Source organism: Mesoplodon densirostris, chromosome 7 (assembly GCF_025265405.1).
Source record: "Mesoplodon densirostris isolate mMesDen1 chromosome 7, mMesDen1 primary haplotype, whole genome shotgun sequence".
Lineage (NCBI taxonomy): Eukaryota > Metazoa > Chordata > Mammalia > Artiodactyla > Ziphiidae > Mesoplodon > Mesoplodon densirostris.
In genome coordinates, this window is record NC_082667.1 from 1,542,754 (window position 1) to 1,560,099 (window position 17,346).

General features: G+C 59.8%; 1 protein-coding gene across 2 annotated transcripts in view; it reads left to right on the forward strand.

Moving 5' to 3' along the window:
• BRSK2 (BR serine/threonine kinase 2) overlaps positions 1-17,346 on the forward strand; it is a 63,069-nt gene that overhangs the window by 22,073 nt on the left and 23,650 nt on the right. The window lies entirely within an intron of this gene.

Below are 17,346 nucleotides of genomic sequence, written 5' to 3' on the forward strand. Positions count from 1 at the left end.
TTTGTAAAAAAGTTGAGATGAAATTCACGTAACATAAAATGGACCATTTTAAAATGCACAGTTCTGCAGCGTTCGGCGTGTTCAGTGTGGTGCAGTCACCGCCCCTGCTTCCAGAACAGTCTCATCCCGCAAAGGAACCCGGTGCCCGTAAGGAGTGGCACCTGATGCCCCTTCCCCAGCCCTGGCAACCACTAAGCTGCTTTCTGTTTCTGTGGGTTTATGTATTATTGTAGATATTTCATAGAAATGGAATCATGCATATGTGGCCTTTTGTGTCTGCCTGCTTTCACGTAGCAGAAAATCCCAAGGTTCATCCAGGTTGTAGCTGTGTCAACCTGTGTTCTTCTTTAAGGCTGAATAATATTCCTTTGTGTGGATGGACCACATTTTTTTTTTTTTTTTTTTTTTTTTTGGCTGAACCACGCAGCTTGTGGGATCTTAGTTCCCTCACCAGGGACTGAACTCGGGCCCCGGCAGTGGAAGCGCCGAGTCCTAACCACCGGACCACATTTTTTTATCCATTCATCTGTCGATGGGCACTTGGGTTGTTTCCATCTTTGGTTGCTGTGGGTGTGTTTGAGTCCCTGCTTTTGGTTCTTTTGGGGACACACCTAGGAATGGTAACCCTTAGGTTTAATTTTTTGAAGAACGGCCAGACTGCTTTCTGATAGACCCAATTTTAGTCAGTTTATTTTTGCTGTTAATGTCTCCATAGACAGGGCCCCCCCATTGCCTCCCCCCACCCGTTGGGTGGCCCCCACTGCCCACCCTACCACTGTCCTCTCTTCCTTTGCAGAATTTATTGGCTCAGAGGGAGGGTGTGACTTGCCTACATCTGTGTGATGCTCACAGGTGGTCCTAGTCCTGGTGGGGGCTCCCTGGGCTGCTGCCTGCCAGTTGTACAGGGCTCCATGGTGGCCACGGCTCCCCTCGGTCACTGTCACTTGGGAAGGCGGCTGTGGGAGCCCTGAGCGCCCAGCCTTGAGCTCTCAGTGGTTCTGTTCTGTGTCTTAGTTTTTACAGATTTGGACAAGTCGAGAGTTTGAAGTCCGTTGCCAGCTGGGACCCAGAGCAACACGATGGACAGTTTACCACTGGTTCCCGTGGTAGCCCTGGGCTTTGTCCAGGGCATGGGGCACCTCCCAGTAGACAGGGCAGTGTGGCCTCTGAGGGGCTGGGGAGGGGGTGCGGCTGGGAAGCCAGGCTGCAGGGGAGGGAGACAGGCCACACCATCAAGGGCTGTGTTCTGGCTGGGGTGGGGCCCAGTGGTGCGTGGACGTGTCCGTGGGAGTGAAATGCAATAAAACACAGTGAGGAAAAAACCGTAAACCTTGTGCAGCACAAGGCCGTGTACTTTACCATTTACTAGGTTCACCAGACATGAGATTATTTGGTCCAGTTGCTGCGAAAGTGTCTGGATGTTGTGGTGGGAACGAGACTGCACCCTGGTCCACTGGCCGCTCAGGGGCCCGGGCGCAGATGGCTTGCTGAGCGCTGCCCCGAAGGCTACCTCTTTGAACCGTTTCCAGTTGCACTGCTTTGGGGGTGAACTCACACCTCAGGGGCTTGACGGGTCAAGTTAGGCAATCCCCAGTGACCCCTGCATCTCCCCCCAACCCCCCGAGGTGGATACCTGTGGCTCTTCCCGGGGCATCCTTGGGTTTCCCTGTACTTGCAAATACCGCAGTAAACGCCTATCTTGTCCATTAGCTGCAGCCGTATCTCTTCTCTTTTCCCTGCGAGATGAGCATACTGCTGTCCTCGCCTCTCTTTCCCTCCCATCCTCATTTCTAGCAGCTACTTTTACCTTTTTTTTTTTTTTTTTCTGAAGAGCAGTATCTCTGTCCTTCAGCCCACCCGTGCCTTGTGGGATTGCCTGTTGGTTGACTCTCAAAAGTAAAAAACCGTAAAGAGGGTTTTCCTAGATGTCACTCGGGAATTGTTGGTCAGTGCTGGGCTAGGTAGTGTGCCGGGATCCCCTGTCTTGGTCATGTGACCCGCTTGAAGGAAGCTGTGCCTGTACACCAGCCTGGTCTTTAAGGAGTTGGGGAAATCGGGTTTGGAGTCCATCAGCGGAATCTCTTTTCTGAGACCCCATGAATGTTTGTGTTCTTGACACATTCCACTTGCGTCACCATGACTTTCTTGAAGAGCCCTTTGATTTTCCTGGAGTTCCCAGGACTCTTCTCTGGATGGGATCTTAACTTCCTTCTGGTCTACCACCTCCTTTTGTCAGGTGACTTCCAGGAAAAGTGACACGGAGGCACCTTCTCTGCGGACTCATGCTCCTCCCATTAGCTCCCGACCTCAAGTGCTGATGGGAGATTAGATGCCAGTCTGACTTACCTGCCTTTTTCTTTGCCCCCATTTACACCAGAGCTCCTCGAAAGTGTTATTCCTGTTGAACCCACATCTTTTCCCTCTACCTCTTGACCTGGCCACCCTGCTGCATGCATGACCCTTACAGTGCCAAATCAGTGGTCACTTGGCAGTCCCTGGCCCGTCAGCAGCATCAGACGCAGTTGGACATCCTCCTTCACTTAACTTATGAAACCCCACGTTTGCCCTTTTTTTTCCCCTCCTCACCATTCCACTTCTCTTGGACCGTCCTCATCTTGCCAGCCTGAAAATTGGAGTGCCCCCGGTCAGCTTGGCCTTTCTCTGCTGATGGTCACCCCAGGTGGCCTTGTCCATTCCTGCATGCTTAGGGTTTGCATGGCCCATATTTATCATCCTCTTACTTTCAACCCGTGTGTGTCCTTTCAGTTGAAGTGTCACTTGTAAACCACATGTACTTGGGTTTGAGTTTCCTTTTTCCCCTGTCTGAGTCTCTTTTAGTTGGAGTGTTTAGATCAATTACATTTGGTATAATTACTGACATGCCTTGGTTTAAGTCTACTATCTTTCTATTTGTTTTCTATTTGTCCCATCTGTTCTTTGTACATTTTCCTTCCTTTCCTGGCTTTTTTTGTGTCAACCAGGTATTTTTTTAGTCATCCCACTTTCTTTCCTCTTTTAGTGTTTTCGCTACACCTCTTTTATTATTTCTTTAGCGGTTACTCTAGAGTAGTTCTCAAAGTCTTAGACCAGGGACCCCTTGGGGAGATCCTTGTGGGGGGTGGTCCATGAGGCCCAAACTGTTTTCATACATTATAGGATATCATTATACGATAGTATTTGCCTCAACACAGGGAAATTTCCGGAGGTTCCCCATGTGTCTTCTTTGAAGGCAGATGTTAAAAGAGGTCTGCAAAGATGTAAAACAGTGCCACTCTTCTCACTAGCTCTTTTTAGCTTTGAAAAAAATGGTTATTTTTAATAAAAATTATTTATGTTTGTGTATACTGGGTTTATTATATATACATTTTAAAAATATTTATTTGTTTATTTATTTATGTATTTGCACCGGGTCTTAGTTGCGACAGGTGGGCTCCTTAGTTGTGGCATGCGAACTTTCAGTTGCAGCATGCATGTGAGATCTAGTTCCCTATGCAGGGATCGAACCCAGGCCCCCTGCGTTGGGAGCGTGGAGTCGTAACCACTGCACCACCAGGGAAGTCCTGGGTTTATTATATTTAACGAGTTAATAAATATTTGTAAAATTTCTCAGTTTTAATTTCTAATCCAATAAATATCAGTAGATATAACCACATACATAAAGGTTCTTTGGTGTCCTCAGTAACTTTTATGAGTATCTGGGGATCATGAGGCCACAAAGGCTGAGACTTTCTGATTTAGGGGTTGCAGCATGCCTGCCTGTCACAGTCCTCGTGGAGTTGGCACTGCCCCACATTGCAGAGGGGAGCGGCTTCCTGACGCAGTCCCTCATTTCTGGGCCCCTGTTGTGTCTGGCTTCTGCCTGGTGCTAACCCCACAGTACTTCGCTGCGGCATCTGCAGAGTCGACTCTTTAAGAGATGCCCTTTCCAGGGAGGGTGTTCCAGTTTCCTCATGTGTCCCCTTCTTGGTGCACCCTTTCCTGCCTGTGGATTGGGGCTCCCTCAACCTGAAGAGTTTCCTTTAGTGCTTTTATAGTGCTCACAACACATCCTCTCAGCTTTTGCCTAACTACGAATGTCTTTATTTTGCCTTAGTTTTGAAGGATATTTTTACTGGTTATAGAACTTTAGGTTTTCTTTCAGCACCAAGGATGTGTTAAGCCATTGCCTCCTGGTCGCACTGTTTCTGGTGAGAAGTCAGGCACTACTGATGCTCCCCGTGATGTGATGTGCATTTTTTGTCTGGCTGCTTTTAAGATTTTCTCTTCCTCTCAGTTTTATCAGTTTAGCAGTGATATGCCTTAGTGTGGTTTTCTGTGTTTCTGTCATACTTTTGGTTCAGTGGGCCTCAAGGACCTGTGGGCTGAAATATCTAATAATTTGGGGAAATGCGTGGCTGTTATCTCTTAAAATATGTCCTCCACCCTGTCCCCCGACCCCCCCTTCTCTTTTTCTGGGACTCCAATTACAAATATGTTAGACTGTTGGGTGCTGTCCCCCAGGTCTCTCGTGCTGTTTGGTTTGTCTGTTTGTTCTTTTGCTCCATACTTCAGCTTGGATGGTTTATATTGACCTGTCTTAGATTTCACTAGTCCTTTCTTCTGTTGTGTCTAGTCTGCTGTTAAGTCCATTCCATGAATTCTTTTTGTGCATCTTTTCGTCTAATTAAAAAATATATATAGATAGATATAGATATATAAATATTATTGCGAAATCCTTTTCAGAAAATTCTACTGTTTGGGTCAGCTGCAGCCTGCTTCTGTTGGCTATTTTTTCTCTTGAAGGTAGGTCACTTTTCCTACTTCTTTGTGTATGTCATCATCTTTATTGTGTGCCAGGCATTATTTATTGAAAAGATCAGCACAGTGGGTAAGGCTTCTCCAGAAAGGGCTTGCCTTTCCCTCTGTCAGGCATGTAGGGTGGTAGAACTTTCTCTGGGTCAGGACTAAGTGGATACTTCAGCGAGTTTCTGTTCATCTCTAGCCAAGTGTCTCAAGGGTGTGAGCTCCATGGTGTGGAACCTCTTTTTGTTGCTGTTGTTTTGAATGCCTGTCCCTGGAGAAGCCCAGTGAATACTTGTCAAGTGAATGAGTGAAAGAATGAAGCAGGCTCCCGGGATCTCACCTTCGAGAGGCCGTGCCTGGGTGTGGGTCAGCTTGCAGCCAGGGCCTGGGCCGACCAAGGGCCTTTTGCTCTGGCACGTCCATCTGCTCCAGGGCATTATTTCTGTTCACTCTTAGCTACTCCCTTTGGACAAACATTGGGTATCCTGGATTGATCATCTCTTATTGTTTCACCTTTTCTTTTTGCTTTTTGCTCCACCTCATTGGGCATTTTCTCATGTTTTTAGTCCTTATTTCAGCAGTTTCTTTCTCTAGCCGTTACTATTATATCTTAGGGCTCTTTCTTATTTTCTCATCCTTTCTGTAAATTTCTTGTTTTATAGGTGTAGCAACTGATTAAATCCTGGCAAGTCAATGCAATAAACAGTAAAATAATTTTAAAATGTCTCTTTCTACCAAGTCAGTGCTGTTTCTTTCTCAGACTTCCTCTAGTGATGTGGTCGGCTGTTTACCTTCTGTGTGAGAAGCAGGAATATTTTCTTGCCTGGGTCTCTCCTCAGGGGGTCTCCTGCCTGGAGTTCAGAGTGTGGGGTGTCTGGTGGGGGCATGCAGATGGCAGGGGCTGAGCATTCAGCGTGTGAGAACAAGGACGAGCAGGGCAGCCTCCTGGCCCCTGTGGTCCTGGACTTTGTCCCTGGTTGTGCCTCAGTCTTTGCCTGGAGGGAGGGGATGCTGACCTGGGCTCTCCCCACATCTATGCCCTTGATACGTGCCCATCTGTTTTTGCAGCCCCATCCCAGGCCTGCCCTCTGCTCCTGGCTGACGCTGGCACCTGGAGTCTCTCTAGGGCACCCTGGAGGCCGGCAGGCCCGGCCCCTGCCCTGTCCCCCATCACCTGCCCCCTGTCTTCCTTCTTCAAGAGGTTTCTGGAATGTTTTGAGAGCTCTCCTTTCCACCACCAGAGGGTGGGGTCAGTAGGAGGCAACTGCAAGGGACCTGGGTCTGTCTGGCCAGCAGGGCCCTGGCAACCTCTCCAGGTCCTGTCCCCCAGCCCAGACTCCTCCTAGGGTCTCCCAGCAAGCATCTGTCCCGGCCCCTCCTCCCCAGAACTCCACCCAACTCTGCCCTCTCCTCCATCACCTGGGCCAGCAGAGTCCTCTGGGCTCAGCCCTCCTCCCTCCAGCTCTGTCTTCTGACTCCCCATCCGTCTCCAGTGGAGATGCTTCTGAGCACACGCCTCAGTGTGGCCAGCTTAGGAAGTGCCTCTGGGCACCTCCCGGCCACAGGGCATGTTCCTATTCCTAGCTGCTTCCAGAGCCCCCTTACTGAGCCTAGAGGCCTGGATGTTTGGCATCCCCTTCACATCCAGCAGGTGCCCAGCATCTCGCCCCTTCTCAGCTTTGACCTTGGGAGCCTGGCCTGAGTGTCTCTTGGGGGAGGAGGGTCTGTGTCCCCAGGATCACTGCGGCACCCACCCCCAACCCTCCAGCTGGGTCCTGGCAAATGAAGTTCTTCATCCCAGGGCTTCAATTGGTGGTTCCTGTCAGCAGTTTCCCACTGGGCACAGAGCTGCAGGGAGCTTGTTTTGTTTCTTTTTTTGCAGGGAGGGGGTGTGGGCAGGCATGGCTGATCATCTTTTTTCAGCGGTTCTGGGCCTGAAAGCATTCCAAGGCCCTGAGGGCTGCGTTGGGCTGTGGGGCAAGGGTGCCTGGCCCCACCCTGGAGACCCCCTGGCTGTGCTGAGGGTTAGAACCCTCAGCTGTATGTTTTCGTGGGTGCAATCCCAGATGCCTCTGGGAGGGGGAGGGAGGAAGTGTAGGATGCTTAGGACTGAGGTGTGTGTGTGAGAGAGCGATGGGGTGTTTTCTCATTTAATCTCTACTGGCATCAGGAGAGGGTGTTAGCACACCCCTGTGGCTGGAGGGGCCACCCAAGTCCCCACTCCGGGCGGAGATGGGGAACCAGGCTTCAAAGCCTCGGCCCTGACCACAGCCGTTGTGCCCACTGCTGGCCAAATATGGCTGGCTCAGCGGGGGAAGGGCCTTCAGGTACCAGAATAGCCCCCCGAGCTTCGTCAGGGGCGCAGAATGGCCGTGGAGGTGGGAAGGGCTCTTGGGGATGGGTGGGGAGCGGCCCCCATGTCCCTTTCCGCCCGTGGGTCAAGGGCTGCCCTGGGGCTTCTGGCCTGTCCCACGGAGGGGGCAGCAGTGCCCTTGTGTTTGGGTGCTGTGGGCGGGGCAGGCAGGGAGCCCAGCGGAGGCGGCTGAGTGGCTTCAGTGCGTGTGAAATATGTCAGGGCTTAATTAATTTAATTTGAGAGGTTCCTTTTCGGAGCGTGAACAGTTGTCTCCCAAGAGACGCCGCCACCTCCTCCCCCTCCCGCCTGCCTGGCGCTGGTGGGCGAAGGAAACAGCGGAATCTATATTGAGAGTGTGCCACCCCCCCGTCCCCCCGGGAGCGCGGTGAGAGGTGTCGGGGTGTCACCGGGAGCCCGGAAGCGTGGGCGCACCGGGGGCGGATGCAGCGCAAAGCTGGGGCGCGCGATCCCGGCATCCCCGCCAACCGGAAGGGGGGAGGAGAAGGGGGGAGGGAGAGGAGGAGGTTGGGGAGCTCCGACCCCAGGAGGAGAGGCCGAGAGAACCGGGGCGCCTTATCAGCCCACCGAGAGCTGGGGCTGAGTGTGCGCGGGCAGGCGGGGAAAGGAGGGAGGCGCGGGAAGAACCAGGCGGGACCAGTAATGAGGGAACGTGCGCGCTTTGATGTCTGGCGGTAACTTCAACGAGGCCGCCCCCTACCGCGCAGGTCTGAGTCCTCGGAGGCCCGAGGCGCGCAGGCGGCGCATGTTTGAAGTGGGCCCCCTGGGCGTGGGCACCCTCTGGGCGGGGACCCGGGGGCCGGGGCAGGTCGTGGCGCTCCCGGGTCCAGTGCTGCTCCCTCCCTGCGCTGCTCCTGGAGGAGCAGACGTGAGGGAGGAAGAGGGGGCCGCTGCGGGGAGCGCCCCCAGACGTCCTCCAAGGCCGGGTCTCCCGTCCAGTAGGAGCGATTAGTGGGGCCGCGGCAGGGGACGCAGGTAGAGACCCGCCACGCTGCTGGCCTCTCTGTGGCCATTCTTCGTTTATTCATCTGGCCCACTGAAGGCCGAGCCTGCAGGCCCCGAACTTCCCCAGCCCAGCCATGGGGCCCCTGGTGGTCCGGTGGGAACAGAAGTCAGGCAGGATTGAGAGGGCGCTGGCAGCTGGGTGCCCGGGCCGCTGGGGGGGCGGGGGGGGGCTGCAGGTGTGGGGGGGCTTGGCCTCAGCGCGATCCCCCCACCTCCCACCCTCGCTGGCCCAGAGCAACGTGAACCCTCTCCCAGCAAGGTCTCCCCCTCGGGCCTTGGAGGTGGCGAAGGCAGTTCCCCCAGTCCCTGCTGTGGTCTGGTGGTGGTGGGGCGTTTTGGACCTTCCTGAGCACCGGCTTCAGAGACTTGGAGGGGGTGAGGGTCCCTCCCCGGGTGGAGCCGCCTGGGCCCTGCCCCCCACTCTCCCAGGGCTCCACCTGGGCCCTGGGCCACCAAGCTCCATCCTCTGCCCGGCCCAACTCCAGGCCCTGCCTTGGTGCACTCCCTCCGAGGGGTGGGAGCTCCTGTAGCACCTCCCCACCCCACGGTTGGAGGGGGGTGTTATCCTGGACTCCGAGGACCCTTCTGTGGGCCCGAGCCGTGGAAGACCCTGTGGGGGGCCTGGGTGGGGCTGCGTGTCCAGGCGCTGGAACCTGGGGGTGCGGGCGGCATCTCCTGAGGTTGGGGCTGATGCACGTGGGGCTGTGCAGAAGGGTGTGCGTGCCCCTGGTGTCCTGAGTTTACAGGCCACAGCAGTGCCATGTCCCCAGGCTGTGGTGCAGGCAGGCCTCCTGCTCGGTGCAGGGGAGAGCCAGGGCTGTGGCCGGCGGAGGTGCCCCAGGATCGCCAGCTGTCTTCCAAGGGCACCCTGGCTCTGGTGTCCCCCAGCTCCAGTGTGGTCTGGAGTAAGTCGCCTGCTGTCCCTGGGCGGGGACGGGGCCATCCCGCTGCTCAGCCGGCCTGGAGGGTGCGCCGGCTCCTGTCCGTGGTGCTGAAAGGGGCTTCACGTGCCACCGCCCACCGCCTGCCCCTCCTGCAGCCCCGGGCAGCTGCAGGCATTCTTTCCAGCATATGTTTTTCCCCCACCTCTTTGCCCAGCACACCTTCGACTCCCCAAGTCTGTAATGAGGGGGTGATGGGGATGGAACTTGTGTGTACACCAGCTGGGGAAGCCCCACCTCCAGGGCTGGCCATGGGGCAGTTTCACCCTGACTCCCTGGGCAGTGGCAGTGAATGGACCTTGGGGTCCTGCAGGCCTCACCCAGCCTTGTGCCCCCTTTGGAGAAAGGGAGGAGCCACTGCAAGGATCAGGGTTCAAGTGGGACAAAGTCGGGAGCCTTCGTCCTGACCCGACAGTGGCTGGAGCGGGGGCCACACCCAGGCCTGACCACTGCCCAGAGCCTGCCCGCCCGAGGGTCGCAGCCGTGGCGCCAGGCTGACCAGGTCTGCAGCCCCCAGGGCCCGTGCCCCAGATGTCGCCGGTGCCGGCCAGGCTTGCCGTGAGAGCTGCTCAGCACTCACAGAGACAGCAGAACCTGACAGCCCACCCCCAGTCCTGACCTTAACCTCTCCAGGGCCCCTGGGTGCTCGAGCACTGTTGGCAGCTACCCATTGTGGCGGGGCACAGAGGTGTTTGCCGCGTGTGTGTGGGCCTGGGGAGGGGCTCCCTTTACACTGAGTGACGTGAAGGTGCGTGCTTACATAGAGGCCTCTGGAGTGAGCGGAAACCCTTCTGAAACGTACCAGGAGGTTTGGGGTGAGAGGAGACTCAGGTAAATACCGTGTGAGCTGAAGGGACCCTGCACAGTTCCCTGGGGCCCCACACGACTGCCACAACCCTGGTCACTAGAACAACAGAATCTTATCCTCAACTCCAGGAGCCGGAAGTCTGCGGTGGTTCTCCTGAGGCTCTGAGGGAGGATGGTTCCAGGCCCCTCCCCCGGCTTCCGGTGGTTTGCTGGCTCTTCTAGAAGCATCCCCGCGGGTTCTTCCTCCATCTTCACGTGCACCTGTGTCTAATCTCCCTCTGTCTTTCTCTTATAAGAACTTTTGTCATTGGATTTAGGGCCCACCTATCCTCCATGCAGGGTGGTCTCCTCTTGAGATCTATAACTGAAGTACCTCTGTAAAGGCCCTTTTCCCAAACATGCTCACACTCATGGGTTCTGGGCATTAGGACGTTGACACATCTTCTTGGGGCCACCATTCAACCCCTGCACACTGGGTTTGGGGCCCCAAGTGGATTCGAGTTTTGCACTGTCGCTCCCTGCCCGTGGGCTCAAGAGCTGCTCGGCTGCTGCCGGGAGCCCTTGGCTGTCACCTGGCTGTCGCCTAGCCGTCCCTGGTCCTGCAGGATGAGGGAGTGGATGCTCTTCCTGGAAGCCTGGACCCGGGTGCCACCAGGGCTCCTCCCCCACAGCTGGGTACCCCGAGTTGGGGGGTGATGGGAGGAGAGCCAGGTGGGGTTAACCGTCACCCTAGTGGGGTGGCCTCCTGCCCCCCGTCAGGATCCCCCACCCATACAGGCAGACAGCGGAGTGGGCTGTGCCGGGGAAGAGACGGGGTCAGTGTAGGAGACAGAGGACGGGCCGAGGAGTCCCCTTTTCTCAGCGGCCACCTGGTGGCAGGAGTTTCCCCAAGGTTTAAAAGACTAGGATACAGCCCCCTCCACCGCCCCCCCACCAGGAGTGGGGAGGGCCGTGCATCATCCTCAACCCACCACCAGCATCCGTGCGACTCGCCGTCCCTAGGGCTCCCAACCCGGCCGGGCCTGGGAGGACTTAGTCCTGGGAGCCGGGCAGGCCTCTGCTCTCCCCCAGCGATGGCGGGAGCCGGCCAGCTGGCTGGGGGTCGGGACAGACCAGGGTTGAGGCTCTGGCCCTGGGATGCCCTCTGGGTAGGCTGCCTAGGGGGAGAGGCCGCCCCTCTTCCGGTCCCAGGGTTTCACAGGCACCTCCTGCTATCTGATGGGGCTGGGCTGGGCCAGCCGGGGGCCTGTTGGGGGATTATTTTTCCTGCTTCCTCAGGTGAGGACACTCAGGCCTGGGGCGGTTCGGGATCTTATCTGAGAGCGGCGGCCGGGACCACTAGGCTCGACTGTCGCTGAGGCCATGTGTCTTGTCTGTGAGGCTGTCCCCCACGTGTGCTTAGCTCACACTGGGCACCGTCCTGGGCGTTCCTCTGAGGCCTGGCGGTTGTAGGGCTGAGTGTATTTCTTTGATCTCTGTTGCTGTATAACAAGCTGCCCCCCAAACCTAGTGTCTTGAGACAGCAAACATTCTCTCACCACCCCTGAGGGGCTGGCATCCAGGGCAACTGAGCTGGGTGCGTGGGGCTCAGGGGTCTCACGAGGTTCCAGGTGTGGGCTGGACTGGAGGCTCCCCCCGCCCCTGCTGTCTCCTGGAGGCCATGTGGCCGTCTCCGAGGGGCACTGCCTAGAGACAAGGCAGCCGTCTCCACCCGAGCAAGACCCCAGGGACCCCAAAGGAAGCTGTGCTCTTGTTAGCATCTGACCTTGGAGACAGGAAGCCATCCGTTCTGCCACGTTCCATTGGCCACAAAGACCAGCCCTGGTGCAGCGTGGGGGCGACCACACTGCCCGGGGGCCGGTTTCCAGGAGGTACGAGTCACCAGGGGTCCTCGTGGGGCTGCAGTCCACCGAGGCGGGCGGAGCAGCCAGCACCTAGGTGACAGGAAGGACCTGCACCGGGAGGCCAGGCGCCACTGCACTGATGCCAGAAGACGCGTCCCCTCCCAGGCTGGGGACTCAGCCCCATTCCTGCTCTTGCCCCGTCTCAGGGCAGCCGAGCCTGTCTCGCCCCGACCACTCTCTAAGTCTCCCCTGGTGCCAGCTGCGGGCAGCAGGGCAGGCAGCAGGCCGGGCAGCAGGGTGACCAGCTTTGCTGACTCTTCCCAAGAACCAGTGTGGAGCCGCCTCCCCATCGTCCAACGAGAGCCTGGGCGGGAGGGGTGACAGGGCTGCTCCATCCTGTCCACCCCAGGAAAACGGCATCCCCTGATGCCCCCACAGTGGGCGGAAAGTGGGTCGCCGTTAGCTGTGCTTGTGGCCCTGGCACCACGTTAGCTGGCCACGTGGCCCAGAGGCACAGTGGGGAGTGATGCGCGAGGAGGGCCGGTCACTGCCCTGGGCATTAGTGGTGATCGGTGGTCCTGTGAGCGTTAGCGGCTGGATGCTGGCGTCTCCCAGGGTGCTCAGAGGGGGCTCTGGGGGGTCCAGGCAGGCTGCCCTGTCCTCCTCCGGGCTCAGCAGAAGCCTGACGGGGGACTGGAGGTGCCAGGTGACCCGAGCTGGGCTCTGGCGCATCCTGCCCTCCACCCCGTCTGATCACCCGTGCCCGCGTCCCCAGCGCGAGGAGGCCAGTGTGGGCACACGGACGGGGGCTTCGCAGGAGCGGGTGTGTCCCGTCCCTTCCCCTCAGCGTCTGTTTCTGGTCCCCTGAAGGCCTGGGCTCATCGGAGGCTGCGGCCCGGCTCTGTCAGCACCACGGACAGCAGCTGGCGCTGCGCTGCGGCAGAGCGGGTTCTGGTTTCCAGGCCGCCTCCCACTGGCTCACGCGGAAGTAACCGAGAAACGTGCTGACTCCGGACTGGCGCCCCTCCCCCTCCGCCAGAGCCTGGGGCCCGCTTCCGGGGAGACAGGCCGACCCCCACCCTTTATCTGAACCGTCGCCCTCTTCTGGGGGGCGCGAGGCAGAAGCCACAGCAGGGGTCTCGGGGTTGGCCCCTGAGGCAGGGGACTCCCCCGTGGGCTGGGGTGGGCAGGAGGGACCCCTGAACCTGTGAAGCTACGGCTCGGTGTGTCTGGCAGTATGGAGACGGCGGGGCAGCGGGGAGAAGGGCCTTTTAGGCAAAAACTCCAGGGCCCTGCAGAGCTGACGCCACCGAGGGAGGGGCCCACGCAGGGGACAGCCCGGCCCAGGGGGTGGAGGGGCCTTCTCTCTTCCTTCAGCTGGCTCTGTGCCCCAGGGATGGGTGCTCACGGTGGCAGAATGATCTAGATTTGGTGATTTAAACGAGAAACGGCAAAAACAGTCTCTTCTCTCTTTGCTTTCCCGTCTGTGTGGGAGCCGCATGCACCCTGCATGTGTCACTTCGCAGGACTCTGCCAGCAGGGCCTGGGGCAGACCCGGCCGCTGTGCAGAGCCCGTGGGATTTGTGTCACCGAGGTCACACGGCCAGTCGGCGGTGTGGAGGCGCGGGTGGGGGCAACCACGCACGGGACCCACGTACGTGTGTGCGCTAGCTTGCGCACACCCCTCTAGTGCCCTGGCTCCCGTGTGCAGAGGACACGGCCGGCGAGCGCTGGCTGGCAGCGTGGAGCTCAAGACAGGAGAGGAGGTGCGAAGCCACACTCCTGGGTTGTCATGCGGTGGGTGGGACACAGGTCAGCTGCGGGGGAGAAGGTCACGAAGCTCTCCTGCCACAGACACTGGCTGAGCGTGGCCCCCAGGCCCCGAGAATCTCCCTCCCGGCCTGTTAAAGAGGGTGCTGGGAAGGCCCTGGGTGACGGGAACCCACAGGCCATCTTCAGGGGCCATAAGTGTAGGAAAGGCACCCCAATCCTGGGAGGGAGGCTCCCGCCCACGAGACGCCACCCCTCCGGGAGGGTGGTCACAGTGCCGTGTGGTGGGGGGCTGACAGACTGAGCCACGGTGCCCCCATTGCCATCCGGGGGTTCAGATGAGGTGGGCAGCGCGTGGGCTGGGTGGGTGGGGGGATGGTAATCAGAGATGGAAACTGACGGAGGAATGTCACTGACAGGAGTGGGACCTCCCTCTGGTCCTGACCCCCCTGCAGCCGCCGCTTGGGGGTGGCCAGGAAAGCCCTGAGTGCAGGACGCTCACTGGGCCCCCAAGGGGTGGGGTGGGGCCAGCTGGGGTCTCAGGACCTGACGGCCACAGGCAGAGGAGTGAGGGACCCCGGGGCGGGGGGAAGGGCCCTCTGGGAGGTGCTCCAAGCATGCCCTGAAGGAGGCTGTGCAGTGGCCTGGCACCTGGAGAGGAGACAGACAGCCGAGGGCCTGGGGCGGCTCTGAGCTCAGGACGAAGGGCGGAGGGGCAGGCCCCTGGGAGCCGCACTGTCTGCCCACAGGGACTGCGGGGCTGGGGGCTGCGGGGCTGGGGCCGCGGGGCTGGGGCCGCAGGGCTGGGGGCTGCGGGGTTGGGGGCAGCGGGGCTGCAGGCAGCAGGGCTGGGGCTGCGGGGCTGGGGGCTGCGGGGTTGGGGCTGCAGGGCTGGGGCCGCAGGGCTGGGGCCTGCGGGGCTGGGGGCAGCGGGGCTGGGGGCTGCAGGGCTGGGGGCAGCGGGGCTGGGGCCGCAGGTCTGGGGCCTGCGGGGCTGGGGGCTGCAGGGCTGGGGCCGCAGGGCTGGGGGCTGCGGGGCTGGGGCTACAGGGCTGGGGGCTGCAGGGCTGCGGCTGCAGGGCTGGGGCAGCAGGCCTTGGCCGGGCCACCCTGAGAGGTCGAGAGGGGAGCCTGATGCCGCCTGCACCAGACCAGGGCCTTCCCCTCCCAGGCACCCACAGAGGCTCATTACTTGGGGGTGGAAACAGCGCTAGAGGCTGGCATGCAGTTAGAGGGAGTGACCCCACTGTGTCTGTAGGGAGGGAAGTCCTCAGGCGGCCCCGCTGACACCCCCAGTGTTGACTGCCCTGTTGGGCTACAGGGCTGAGCCTGAGGTGCAGAGGGTCCCCTTCCCCGCCCCAGACGCAGCACTGTCACCTGGCCTGGACCCCTGTCCAGCCCTAATGGCAGTCTCTGGGCAGTGGAGTCTGGGCCCCCCTCTGGCAGCTCCCCACTGGGCGGTGGTCCCTCGTGCTCTGTTCACTCCTACGAGCTGGCAGCCCCCTGGGTGCAGGGCCCTCCAGCAGGGTTTTTCCCTGAAGGTACCTGACCAAGAAGAATAGGGAGGCCAAGGATGACCAGAGAGCCGTAGGGTGAGGCGTCTGCTCAGGACCACCCCTGCCTGACCTCTGACCCCACAGGCCTGTGCAGCCACCTCCCATGCTGGACCCCTGCAGGTCTGAGAGCCCCGAGGGCTGCACCTTCCCACTCCCCACCGCTCCCGGGCCGCCCGGGGCCCTGGCCTCCTTCCTCCGACCAGACTGGTGCCCTGGGTTTGACGGCTAGCCGGGGGCCAGCGGGGGCTGCAGAGGGCGCTGAGCCAGGCCTGGAGAGCTCCCTGCCCCCAGCACTGGGGCCGCCTCTTGGCCCTCGAGCCATAGGGAGTGGAGGGGCCGGGGTGCCCGAGAAGGCCGTCCTGCTGCCCTGCGCCCTTGGCCCAGGTGCGGGGAGGTCCCGTACACTTGGGCGCCCTGGGGCGGGGTCTGCTCTCAGCTAGCGGCTCCTGGATCCCCTTGACTCTCCCAGCCATGCTCAGGAGCCCTGGGAGGTGGGGGCCCGTGTTCGTGCACACGCGTCCTTGTGCTTGAGCCTGGGGTGTGGTGGGGAGCTCGTGGTGGGCCTGGGGTCCTCAGGATGCCCTTGAGGAGCCCCTTCCTGCAGCAGGGCCCAGACGGCACAGCACCCTCAGGCCCCCGCCGGGCGGGATTGCCTCTGTTCCTCCCGCAATTATCTGTGTCGCTCTGTACTTTCCTTCTCTTGACGTGCGCCGTATTTGCTGCAAAGGCAATAATTAGAGGTGAAATCACGATTGGAAAATGAGCCTGAGCTGTTGGAGGGCGGGGTAATTAGGGTGGTCTTGGGCTTCCCTAGCAGGCCCTCCTGAGGGTGCACTCTGCTCCCTGCCTCCAGGGAAGTGGCAGGACTGCTTGGAACCCAAACCTCCCACCCCAGAGGACCCCGGGGCTGCAGGAGACCAGCACAGCCAGGGCGGCCTGGAAGCTTCACCCAGGAGGGGCACCTCCATGCTGGGCTTTGAGGGGTGTGTAGGAGTCTGTGGGCAGAGGACTTTCGGGGAAAGAGGCAGCAAGTGGAGGAAGGTGAAGGCAGGGAGATAGCCACCAGAGTTCTAGGACGCGGCCCAGGGCAGCCCCCTGCACCCCAGCCACGTGTCCTGGCCAGGGGCCCAGCCCGCAGGCCCGCTAGCAGCTGTGAGGGTGGGGCAGGCTCACGCCCTGATGGCATGGGGCTCGTCCAGGGCACCTTGTCCACTGAGTCCTTTGTCCTCCTGGCCTTTCTGTGCACCAGCTGGTGATGGAGTTTCTCATCTGTGAAGTGAGGTCCCCGAGGTCACACGGCCTCAACGCTCTGTCAGCAGACTGGCTGCTGTGGTGGTCAGTGATGGGGGTGGTGGCAGCGGCCACTTAGTTTTCCACTTCCGGAGGGTCGCCTGCGTCCCTGTCCAGCTCCCTTTTGAGTTGAAGGTCACTTCCCTTTTTTCCCCATGTGCCCGTGACCCCTGCCTCCTGAGGACACACGTGTAGGGGTGTGTGTGCACAGGTGTGAGGCTCATCTGTGGGGCGTTTCTGGGCCATCTGTCCTGGGCATTAGGGACTTGGAGGGACTTGTGCCCCCGGGGAGCAGCCTGGCCGCCGTTGCTGCAGCTCCTCGAGGCCTGTGCATCTTGTCTGGGGGCCCCGCCAGGCAGAAGCCTGCTTCTCACTCAGGCTGGCTCCCGCTCCGTTTCTGCGTCTGGGCCCGGACCTGCCTGGAGCCGGGGTGGAGGGGTCAGTGCCAGGCCCGGTTCCCGTCCTGGAGGCCGTCCTGGGCCACGGCTCTGAATTACAGATGCCGGTGACACTCTTCCTGCTGCCCGGGGCCCGTTCTCTGTGCTCGGCTCCTGACCTGCCATCGCAGGGCTCGGGCTCCGGATCAAAGGCAGCTGGGGAGAGCCTCCAGGAGCCCGCAGCCCTTCCCGGGTGGGAGCCGGGGCTCCGCGGGCCCCGCTGCGGGACCTCTGTCCTTCCCTGAGCCGAGGAGCTTCGGGCCCCCAGGCTCAGGGCTCGGGGGTTCCACCGGGCCTGGTCCCCCGCCCCTCGTCCAGCCCTGCCTGCCGCTGCTCCCGCCGCTGGGGGGCACAGGTCATCTCCCGGCCGCCAGCGGGCTCACTGCCCACGGGGAGCAGGAAGGAGCAGGACGCGACACAGCTGGGAGGGTGTGACTGCTCGTGACCCCCAAGGCGCCCCTTAGGGGAACATGTTTTCAGTGCATGTGACAAAGAATTCATTTCCCATACAAAGCAAAGGGCTTTGCAAATTGGTAAGAG